The 12,515-nt window shown below is 34.2% G+C and overlaps 1 protein-coding gene across 1 annotated transcript in view; it reads left to right on the forward strand.

Moving 5' to 3' along the window:
* Positions 1-642: 642 nt before the first annotated feature.
* The window catches only part of ome (dipeptidyl peptidase 4 omega), a 150,995-nt gene continuing 139,122 nt past the window's right edge, over positions 643-12,515 (forward strand). The window contains exon 1 of the mRNA XM_089631608.1: positions 643-976. The gene's annotated coding sequence lies outside the window, so the exon portion shown is untranslated. The remainder of the gene's footprint in view (positions 977-12,515) is intronic.

Here is a 12,515-nt window from a genome sequence, read left to right on the forward strand (position 1 = left end):
ATTAAAAAATACCCTCTAACGTCCAATGTTAAGCCAAATTAACATAGAATAATTTCAAAAATTAAATACCAAATTTTCAAATATTTTTCTTAGGTATTATCAAGCATTACATATTTTATATATGTAGAAACAATAATGCGGGAGTGTAAGGGTTCGAAATATTGCTTGAAATGGCATTATCCATGCGTTAACTATGTTTGGTAACCAGATCTGATTAGTCAGGTACTTCACAATTCCTCTTCCTCATTTCCGTCCCCTCCCACTCCCTTCAACATCACAACATACCCCAAAAATTGGGGATGTCACAGCTTTAATAGCTCCGGGCATTTAGGACTCTTGCGAGGTGTGTAACCGAATGAAGAAACCGGTTTTCGGTTATATTGAATTTGTCAAAACAATCGGTTAACCGCTTTTGAAGCCCTAATTGGTAGTAAACGAAGCTTCAGTGAAAGGTTAAGAGTCGTTTGCCTACTTCCTCTGGGTGTTAATGTATATCCGTAGGTACGTACTCCGTACTCCTCTACTCTCATCTGCTGATCTGCTCGATGATACTTCCATACGGTACGTACTACATAGTACCTACGTAACGTACTACAGATCGACTCGACTGCTTGTTGGCTTGCTCAGCGTTCACAGTGTTTGGTGCTCGTTCCCGAATACCTCAGTAGCTCAGTTTGTAAGTGTCTCTGGTCCGGTGAGCTGTGCGCTCTCTCCACGGTCTTCCACAACGAGATTATTATTTACGACACAGTAAATTCACGATCTGTCAGCGGCATGCCTCTGTTCAATTGACTTTTGGGATAAATTGCTACAAATTTCCCGCCGCCCTATTGGTGTGTACTTACCGATACTTTATTAATCTGTCAGTGAGTGGTTACGTTTAAAATAATAACAATTGGTACTTACTCTAATCCCAATAACTATAAAAACATTAAATAGTTGTTAATCTGTGCAGTAAATCACCGATGAAATTAAGGTAAGAAAATAATATATTATAGTAAAGCATTAATAGTGTATTGAGTGATTATTAAAGTAAGACAATCTAAATGTATTTAATTATATTTATGCAGGTAGGTACGTAAACTTCTACACAAGTTTATAACAAAATTAATGTTGTTTTCCTTATTTTTTTAACTTTCTGACGTAGTTTGATGTTCATCGCTTCGTCTATGAAAATATAGACTGACATTATATGTATTATTATGTAGTTTATACGAAGAACACTTTAACCCATTTGGTTTTTTAGTTTTTAAAATCTTTGGTCTTTTAAGTTTTTTAACAAATCGTTTCCCATTTCAAAATCATACTTAGGTACTTCTTACAAATAAAATCGGTTTTCAAAAATAGCACACTTCAGTTCGTGTTTCGATTGACTAGATATTATATTCACAGTGTAAAATTATAATTTGTGTCACGAGGAAAGTCGTAATAGCGAAGGATTTTCAAACGCAGCAAACAATACAAAAATATTAAGTGACTAATTAAATTCACCTGACATGTGATTAGACGCCATAATATAATTGCTGGCTTCCCTTTTCAATGTTTTAATGATGACATATTCGATAGTTATGGCTAGATATAATGTTGAATATTAGTAACCTTGTCGAAAATAGGACAACTGAATAAACAACACGACACGATAACTTTGTAAAAAATATAATTTTGTTATTCAAATATTTGTAGTAATATATGCAGCTAAAGTTGCATCCAAGTGTACCTGTTTCTGCTATCGTGGTACGAGAACACGCCGTCAGATGGAATGCAGGAAAACACTTCTTCTTGTTGACATATAAATTTATTAATTCACAATATAATTGCAGAGGATCTTATTTTCCTCTGCTAAAACTTAAACTGAAAGAAATAAAGGTCTAGTTTCCTCTATTCTTCAGTTTTCCCTAGGTTTACATAAACCTAGTAATTATCTCACGACTGACTGCGTAGGTACGTCTGTACCTACCCGTCATAGCAACACTGCAATACTGTTCCTGCGTAGGTACGTCTGTACCTACCAGTTATATGAATACTCTAATACTGTCCTTTTTCTGGGAGGTATCTGTATTTAAACTAAATTCTGAAGGACGTTTTACAAAAATAAAGATGTTCCACCCGCTCGTTGGCAAACAACATTCTTAACATAAATAAAATGCACTTAACTATTATTAATGATACAGACGTGACTTAAACAATACAAATATTTTAAAGGAATTATTTTAAAGGAGATGAAACTTTATTTGGGGTTTTTATTACTATGGGACAGGGGTGGGAAAGGTATTGGCAAATATTTTTAGGCATAATGGTTTAACTAGGGTCATCATAAACATATAAAGCGAACAGCCCTATTTGAAAGCTGCCGCCGCTTGCAGTAAAATGTCACTAATTCTTAAATCATAAATGATACACAAACAAGACAATATGTTTATAAAAATACCAGGCCAATGAATTGTTTTATTGTAGGGTCGAATCTGCAAATGTGGGAAGCTACACTAGCTTTAAAAATACGAACTGTGAGAATGCGCCTGAAGGCTAAATTTTACTGAGCAATATGTAATAGTCGCATTCTGGAAGATACATACCTCCTCCCGTGAAGGTACTTCACAAAATAGGCAAAGAATGCGACTGTTATCTTCATTAGGTACCTACTCTACTGCTTGTCTACGAAAATTACCAGTTAATTTTATTAAAATATCTGAAATACAAATATTTATGCTACTCTTAAAACTAGAAATTCCGTGGAATATGTAAATCTTATGACTAAAAATTGTGTAGTAGGTAATGTTTTAAACTAGAAATTCCGTAAAAAATATAAATCTTATGACTAAAAATTGTGTAGTAGGTAATGTCTTAAAACTAGAAATTCCGTAAAAAATGTAAATCTTATGACTAAAAATTGTGTAGTAGGTAATGTCTTAAAACTAGAAATTCCGTAAAAAATGTATATCTTATGACTAAATGATTGTAGTAGGTAATTTCGCATTCACCTCCACCCTTAAACCCGCCTTGAGCATGTATGTATGTAATATCTTGTATTAATTTCTTCGCACTTTCTAATGAATTTACACTATCTAAATAGTCGTCCATGTAATGTTTTGTTTTTATCGCTTTGACGGCCTGGGGATACTGAGATAAAAATTGATCCGCGTTTTTATTTTTTACGAATTGCGCCGAACAAGGTGATGATTTTGCGCCAAAAATTATAAGAAGGGAAGAAACCGCGTCACGCGTCTCTCCTTTTAACGTTTTTTGTAATCTATATAAATTTTCGCTTTCAGATACTTTTAAGAAGTCTGCGGTATGATGGAATATTAATTTGAACGCAATCCATTCAATTGGATTGCCGTTAAATGTGGGAAGATCATTAACTTTGGGCCTGGTATTATATAAAGACATTGCCTTACCAATTGATTCCGCGAGACGGTCTTCAGTTATAGCAGGTGTTGGTCCCTGTAATCGGCCCTGCGACTCTGGCCACTGTTGCCCGTCGCGATGCGCTGCTAAGTTGAATGGCTGCTCTGATGTAGGCAGCTCCCAGTAGCTACTGCTTGGCTGCTGATGCTGCGTCGACTGCAGCTGAAGAGATTGCCCTACTAAGGGCTGCTGATGCGATGTTCCTCTGGGTGGGAGTAGCTCGTACCGCCCGCCCTGCTGCTGCTGCTCCAACCGCTGTCCCAAGAGCAGCGGAAGAGCCTGCTCTGTCCGAGGCTCCAATTGCGATGGGAGAGTCTGCCCTGCCAAGGGCTGCTGATCTGATGATCCTTTTGGTGGGAGTAATGCGTACCGCCCACCCTTGTGCTGCTCCAACCGCTGTTCCAATTGCAGCGGATGAGCCTGCTCTACCCGAGGCTCCATTTGCGACGGGAGAGTCTGCCCTGCCAAGGGCTGTTGCTGTGCAGTTCTTGTGGGCGGTTGTAGTGATAACCGCCCATCATGAAGCAGTTCCTGTTGCTGCTCCATTTGAACTCGAAGAGGCTGTTCATCGTGATCTCCAAGTTCTGATGATGAACTGTGATGTGACTGGTCCACCCAGTCATTGACTCTATCCTCGAGAGTCCGTTGCGAAGTCCTTGATGCAGCTTCTAAAACGAGCGCCGCATGTTGCTCCTCTGCATCCAATATTGACATTGCTGCAGCCATCTTTGCTTCGGAAGCCTTTGCTTCAGCCATCTCCGTAAGTAGGCGGGCCTTTTGTCTCGTGATGTGCACCTTGGTTGCTGAAGCTTTTATTTGAGCCTCCATCCAGCTCCTGCTGGTTCGCGCCTTGCTGCCGCAGACAGATGACGTCTTTGTGTGTTGTCCCGCTTCCATGATGCTGCTGTTCCCGATGCGGCTCGAAGGACCATATGTTTCTGCTATCGTGGTACGAGAACACGCCGTCAGATGGAATGCAGGAAAACACTTCTTCTTGTTGACATATAAATTTATTAATTCACAATATAATTGCAGAGGATCTTATTTTCCTCTGCTAAAACTTAAACTGAAAGAAATAAAGGTCTAGTTTCCTCTATTCTTCAGTTTTCCCTAGGTTTACATAAACCTAGTAATTATCTCACGACTGACTGCGTAGGTACGTCTGTACCTACCCGTCATAGCAACACTGCAATACTGTTCCTGCGTAGGTACGTCTGTACCTACCAGTTATATGAATACTCTAATACTGTCCTTTTTCTGGGAGGTATCTGTATTTAAACTAAATTCTGAAGGACGTTTTACAAAAATAAAGATGTTCCACCCGCTCGTTGGCAAACAACATTCTTAACATAAATAAAATGCACTTAACTATTATTAATGATACAGACGTGACTTAAACAATACAAATATTTTAAAGGAATTATTTTAAAGGAGATGAAACTTTATTTGGGGTTTTTATTACTATGGGACAGGGGTGGGAAAGGTATTGGCAAATATTTTTAGGCATAATGGTTTAACTAGGGTCATCATAAACATATAAAGCGAACAGCCCTATTTGAAAGCTGCCGCCGCTTGCAGTAAAATGTCACTAATTCTTAAATCATAAATGATACACAAACAAGACAATATGTTTATAAAAATACCAGGCCAATGAATTGTTTTATTGTAGGGTCGAATCTGCAAATGTGGGAAGCTACACTAGCTTTAAAAATACGAACTGTGAGAATGCGCCTGAAGGCTAAATTTTACTGAGCAATATGTAATAGTCGCATTCTGGAAGATACAGTACCTACAAAGTGAATATCAAATTAAAAAAATATAAAATTAAATTACAGAAAAATAAGTAGGTAACAAGGTTGACGAATATGATAAGGGAATGATAAAAAGCGACAATTTTAAATTTAGATGGATTCGCGTAAGACAAACTTTCGTCACAGAAAATCATTAGGTACAAGATAAACGATTTCAAAAATTTAATGTCGGGTCTTAATAAAAAATCTGATGTTTTCGAATTTAGTCTTTATATTTATCAGGATAAGCGCAGTTGCGTGAACACGTGTTCAGATATATTCTGAATGTACAGATAGTTTGTTAGAAAATGGCGTACCATCACGTTTTAAACAGGATTTTAATAAATCAGCCATACTCATTTTTCTACTGTAAGGTACATCAATTTATTGAATATTTTCAGAACATCGAGGACTTATCAGAAACCTAAACGTAATTCAACTCGAATTTGTTGGGAAAAGAAAAATGATAAGGTAAAATGATATCAAGGAATTGTCAATTGAATTTGTCACGTGTCAAATGTGTTTTCTTATTTCATAATTGGCTTCGAACTCGACATTTCATCCACTGGATATGAACTTCATATGTGAGTTACATTTATACAAACATATTTTAGAAAATATTACATTTATGGTCATTATTGGTCGTGTATACGTTATCAGAAAAGAGGATTTCTTATTGCTTTTATACTTGTATGTAATGTTTACATGCTATGATCTTAGTTTAGGTATATCCCATTTTAAGTTACAATTATTAACGACTAGCTGAAGCCTTTTTAATGTAAATACCGCACAAGAGTCACAACTGCTCCCAACCCCCTGGTGCCAGTGAGACTATAGCATCTCCAATTGGGTTATTTTGTGAGGCTGAAGGTAGTGGGGAGGGGATTCAGAGCTAGTCACCAAACAAGGTTAAAGCCATTTCAAGCAACTTTTTAATACTGAATAGTGGTCTTAAACCAGTATCTTCCACTCAGGAACATGCTGCAAATATACCTAATATACTATTTTAGATAATTAAATCGTGATAAGCACATTTTAATCAAATAAAATTAAGTTACGGACACCGGGATTTGAACCCGCGACCTCCGGATTGCTATTCTAGAGCTTTACTTCTTGATAAGGGAGGCCGGTTATGAATATATATTTTTTCAGAATTTATGTCCGGATAAAATCTTCCCCACAGAAAAAACTAACCCCTTCCACACACTTTTCCACAAATGATCATCTAGTCTATATACTCGTATTATATAGTCTATATATTATATATAGTCTGTATATCAGCATAATATATACAAAACAATACAAGATCAACACATCAACTCACCAGAGATCAAATGGGAAAATAATTCACCGACTCCAGATATTTTCATATCAGAGGGTTCGGCTCGGTAGAACTTCTAACAGGACCCATAAATCCTACTGATCCCTCAATATAAATATTTAAATAAATCTGTAGTAATCCTACATGTATTTAATATGACGGATTTTTGCATTTTTATATATAAATTCTTTGCTAGATCTAATACGCTTAAATTTTGAATAAGAGAGCTAGTATATAATGCCAGTAGTCGAAATAACAAATGGTAATATTTGTATCGTCTGAGAATGCCAAATTTTTTATCTCATTTGCTAAATCTGTTTATTTTTTTATTTTTTCACTAACAGATTTTGAATATTGCAGGAATTTGGAATAAGTTATTTTTTTAATTTTGTCATGTAAAACTATATCGGATCTATTATGACTGTTCGGTCTGTTAGTATAGTTTGATCATAATATATTTTATAAAATTCATTTTCTAAAAATGAATTTGGTTCATATTCATAATATGGTACTTTATTAAGGCAGTCAATCAAGTTATGTTTAATTACCAAACTTTGGTGAATTATTTTTAAAACCTTATTGTGCCTAAATGTATACTCGGACGGTGCTAATACAGAACATCCCGATATAATATGTTCTATAGTTTCCGGAAAAGCCAAACATTTTCTAGATAAATCATCAATTTGATTTGTATCTTTGGTTATATGATTCCTATAATTTTTAGTATTAATGACTCTATCCTGAATGGCAAGCATAAATCCTTCTATTTCTGCGCTCAACTCTCCAATACTCAACCATTTGTTTGACGAAAATTTGTCAACATTTGGTTGAGATAATCGAAGAGTTTTGCGTGAATAAATTTATTTGACCAGGAATCCAATAATTCCTGGTTGGGATTTATAAAAATGTTGGAATTCTCGTTAGTATTATAATTTACATTAAAGTTTTGAGGTTAAGAATTCTATAAAACTGGGGGTAATTATATAAAAACTATTCATAACAGGTGGAAGGGTATAGTGGGAAATGGCAAGTTGGGGATATAGGAGGAAAAATCAAGGTAAATTTTGTAATTATGTAAGTTTAATCCCATCCCATCCCTTACACATTTTTCTTCCCCTGGCTCTCGAAAATGTTAAGTTTGACACCTTTAATTGTACCTAGTATTTTTGATTAATTTACAAACAAACACAAGAGTACCTAACCTAACGCATACGAAGTCAGTTTAAAAACAAACTTAATTCTTCCATTTTTAAATATTTTTTTGAGAATATTATAAAATAATCCTATTGACAAGACGTGGACTGGTTTATTCAATTAATAAAAGGATTAATTAATTGTAATAAAAGTCTGCATCAGCCAATTATTTTTTATCTCAGATTAAGTCATGATGCCATATATTTTTTTAATAGACTGACATCACATGTAGAAGAATACATTTTCACTTTCTTATAATGGTGATATTGCTACAGATAATACGTATATATGTACACCACTTATATACTGTCTTACTTCTTACGCACCAGTTCAGTCCACCTTAAGCCCGCTTTAACTATACTTAGGCAGTTGAGATATTTTAGCAACCTTAAACCCCCGTAATCCGAATTTCTACCAAATTTATAACATTAACACTTTAAGTTTTTAAGTTCCTTGAAAAATATTCGTTGTTTTTGAAATCAATTTCATTTCATTTGTAGAGCCGATACGGTAATTTATTATATGAAATTCCCTCAATAGAACAATATGTTCCGAAAATTATTAAACACAAATTTTATGCTGTTATTTAACATGTTATGGGTAAGAAAAATGCACAGTATATCTTTAAATGCGACTTAGACATTTGTCAAGAGATTTTCGCTCTATTTTAAAACAAGTTTTGTTTTATGCTTAATATTAATCGTTTTTTTTAACATTCGCATTAATGCTAAATCACTATTTTGATTAATCTTTATAACGAATTGGTGTACATTATGAATACCAATAAATATGCTTTAGATAAATTGAAGGTTTTCCTGTCGTTTCGCTTGAGTAGAATTCAAAAAAATATATAAATTACTCAATAAAAAATATAAAAGTTAACTACAAAAAAATAATATTTTTCAAAAAAAGAAATGTATGAATGCGTAAAGGAACAAACTTAAAAAACAGTAATATAGCTAAGATTATCTGTGGCAGTTTCACTTGATTAACTTTTTGGCTTTCTTATAAAATTATTTACAAAATAAATAAAAACCAGTTTTGTTCTTGAAATCGAACGTTTGTCAAGCGATTTTAATGCATATTACCTACAATATAAGGTATACCAAGAATATACATATTTTTGGCTTGTAGCTTCGTCTTAACATATCTCCCTTTCAAACCATCTTCTTCATCTTTTTTTAATGCTTACTACGGAGCCTTAAGCGCCGCTTAATATTATACTGTTATTATAGGTACCAGGGCTAAGGCTTATCTAAGCTCCGGGCTTATTACAATAATTAGCAGTAAATCTATGAACCGGTTAATCAATAATTATAAACATTAATATATAAAGCACGATACTTGTACTACATACCTACATTGTCACTAAAGTGCAATTTCTTCAGAAATGGATTTTATTTGGATATGAAAGAGAATTCAACTTAATTTGTAGATCAATTTAAAAGCCTAGTTTGGATGTTGTGAATATTAGTTATTGAAATGAAAAATAAATTATTTATTACATTTTGCGGTGAGAATTTATGTGAAACTTGTGAATTTTAATATTTCACATCGGCATATGAAAAAAACAAATGACCAGGGAATATAATATTGAAACCTGTTTACACAGTTGTCAGACTGATATGATGAAATATTCACCAAATACCTGCCTAAAGAAATATTTGCTAGAATAAAATGAAAACAGACCACAGCTGAAAAGTATATCGATAGATCACGACTATCATGAAAATAATCATTTTAAATGCCTGTCACGTGAATTCTAATGTACTTGAAAACTGTGTGCGTTTTTATTATGGAAATAATATCATTGCAAACACTTTACTTTTCCAAACCCAAAGTCAAACCAATAAAATGAATGCTGAATAAAGTCTTAAGAATCTTAACGACGTAAGTGAAGAAGTCGTGCACAACAATATGCGACGCGCGGCCCTGGTGTATTGGAGAGACCTACGGTTGAATTTGCTCTAGCAAATCTCTAAAATAAAGTTGAATAAGATAAGTGATGAAGTCGTATATAAACAATATTCAGCGCGCAGCCAGACGTAATGGATGGACGTATGGTCGAATTTGCCCTAGCAGTTCCAGAAAATTGATGTTTTCAGAGGAATCCCTCGGGAAGTTACTAATTCATCGCCCTGAAAAATAAAATCTGTAGCTTACCGCTAATTTTATATTTAAATTTTTTTTTATAAAACATTTTTTTATGGAAGGTATTGTTTTTATTAATGTTAAATATAAATCAAAACTAATATCGTTACGAATTCAACGGAATTAATTGAAATGTGGGCTTCAAGCAAACCCCCCACGGAAGCTAGTTGTGCATCACTGCTATTCATAAACACAACCGCGTGTGAGTTGTTTTTCCTGTTGTAAAAATGTTTGTTATTGTTATTATTGTAGTATTAGCACGTCATAGTTCGTTCGTAATGTAATGAACCTCGACACATGAAGTAAATGATATGGATACAATATAGATGCATGCAACCATTATGTACAAATAATTCATTGCTGAATCAAAGCAAGGCGCTGTATAAAACTTTGCGTATTTTGCCAAAAGAAATTTGAATATTTTTTATTGGGATTTGTGTAGTGAAGGAATTGAACATTCAATTTCTGAGTTTTTAGAGAAGTGTTAAAATTGATGAGAACGCTATGAAAAATTGAAAATAATTCGTACTAGAGCAAATCTTTTTTTTCCTTTGAAGTATGGTCGGCATCTTTATTATATGCAGCTTTACAACACTTGTGAATATATTATCATAAAATTTAAATACGTCTTCACATTTGATATTTAATTTTTCAAACGGGCGCACAATAATAAGATAATAATAAAAATATGTTTTTTGTCAACAATTTCTCTCCCTTTCCTCTTACTAATGTTAATGGAATTTAAAATCCCCCTAATAAAATTAATAATGTATAAATATATAAAATATTGTCATTTAATAAAACTGAGATCTTTGGTTTCTACTAAAAAACTTTAATTTTAAAAATAAAATCCTTAAAAAATAAACTTCTAAAATTATGTGTAAAGTAGGTTCTGGATTTCAAAAGATTTTTTTTAAAATTTACACAACACGACTTAAATGCCCAGAACCAAGTATCTATGTTACCGGTTTCCGGTCTAGGACAGAGAAACAGTTTTTCAAATGCGTAAAAATATGTTTTTCAAATAATATTAAAATCCTCGGTCGATAGCATAAATTGCCGGGTCACGAGGCTGCTCTAAAAATCAATTTGCATAATAAGGTTGTTAATATGAATATTTCGAGTGACGTGACCAGTTTTTTGTTAGTCGAAACGGCACGTCGGGTCACAGAGAAAAATTGTGATTTTTTGTGCGGCTAGTAGATTATAATATCAGACAAAGATAGTTATTATTATTATTAGAATATTTAAATAAGTAATCTTAACCACAAAGCTGAACATCTGTTTTGACCCCAATTAAAAATTCTCAATTGAATTCTGACGTTCTTAAAAATGTACAGTATTTTTTCTGGATTTACAAATGTCAATTCGTCTTTTTCCTGGCCCGTCATTTCAGTGGAGCTACGAATTTAACAAGCTGCTAGAGAGGTGTGTGGAATAAGTACTCAAGGTAGCAAGAAAGGTGATGCATGGTGGGATGATGAGATTAAAGCACTGGTCTCAGAGAAGAAGAAAGCATGGTTATGTCTGTAGCGATAATAATAAGAGAGGGATCGAGCGAAAGATGTGTATAAGGAATGCAAGAAAAGAGTAAGAGTTGGAATGAAAGAACGAAAGCAACGCCTGGAAGAGGAAGAGGGAATCAAAATGACAGACCACTTCCAAGAAAACATTTTTTTGTAAGAAACAACTGTTTTGAAAGTAAGTCAAAAGGTCCCGGAGTGGTACAGAAAATAAAAGCATGAAAGTGATAAAATCGAAAGATGGAAAAATTCGAATAAGGAAGAAATAAAACAGCGATGGATGAAGTATTTTAAGGAAGTCTTCGAAAGTAACCCGAGTGACAGTGTTTCCAGGGGCGAATCAGATATGAATGATGATGGGGCGAATGTTACCGAAATCAGCATGGATGAGAAAAAAAGATCGATTAAATGTATGAAAAATGGAAAGGCTGTCGGTTTCGACAATATTTCCGCTGAATATTTTAAAGGAGATAGCCGTATAATTCTCACATGCTTGTGCAATCTTTTTAACCAATGTCTAAATGAGGGTTACACACCTTTAGATTGGAGAAGGGCTGCGATCATGTCGTTGTACAAAGGTATCACAGGGTGAGGTATGGAATGTAGGAATCTTTAGCCTGCTAAGTTTAGTTGGCAAGCTGTATGGTAGAATTTTGATTGAAAGGGTAAGACAGGAAACAAAGGATAAAATATGGGATGTGCAAGGTGCTTTTATGAGTGGAAGGGGGTGCATGGACCAGATTTTCTCATTGCGTATGCCTTTGTAGAGTTTTTTTCTTGCATAAATGTAAACACACTGAAAGAAATGTTTAGGTACTATTTACTAAATTTTCAGTAATTATCTACTAAACAGTTTAGTTGCTGTGGTGACTGCCGAACTTTTAGCTACTGTTTGCTAAACAGCAGTTTATTTATGACAGCTTAACGATTCAGATATTCTAGCTAAACTAATCGGTTGAGACAGCTTTCTGTGTTTAGTTGTGTTACCTAAACTGTATATATGACAGCTTAACGATTCAGATATTCTAGCTAAACTAATCGGTTGAGACAGCTTTGTGTTTAGTTGTGTTACCTAAACTGTATTTATGACAGCTTAACGATTCAGATATTCTAGCTAAACTAATCGGTTGA

The sequence above is a fragment of the Hesperophylax consimilis genome, chromosome 5 (genome assembly GCF_061612785.1).
Source record: "Hesperophylax consimilis isolate HC1 chromosome 5, BYU_Hcon_1.0, whole genome shotgun sequence".
Lineage (NCBI taxonomy): Eukaryota > Metazoa > Arthropoda > Insecta > Trichoptera > Limnephilidae > Hesperophylax > Hesperophylax consimilis.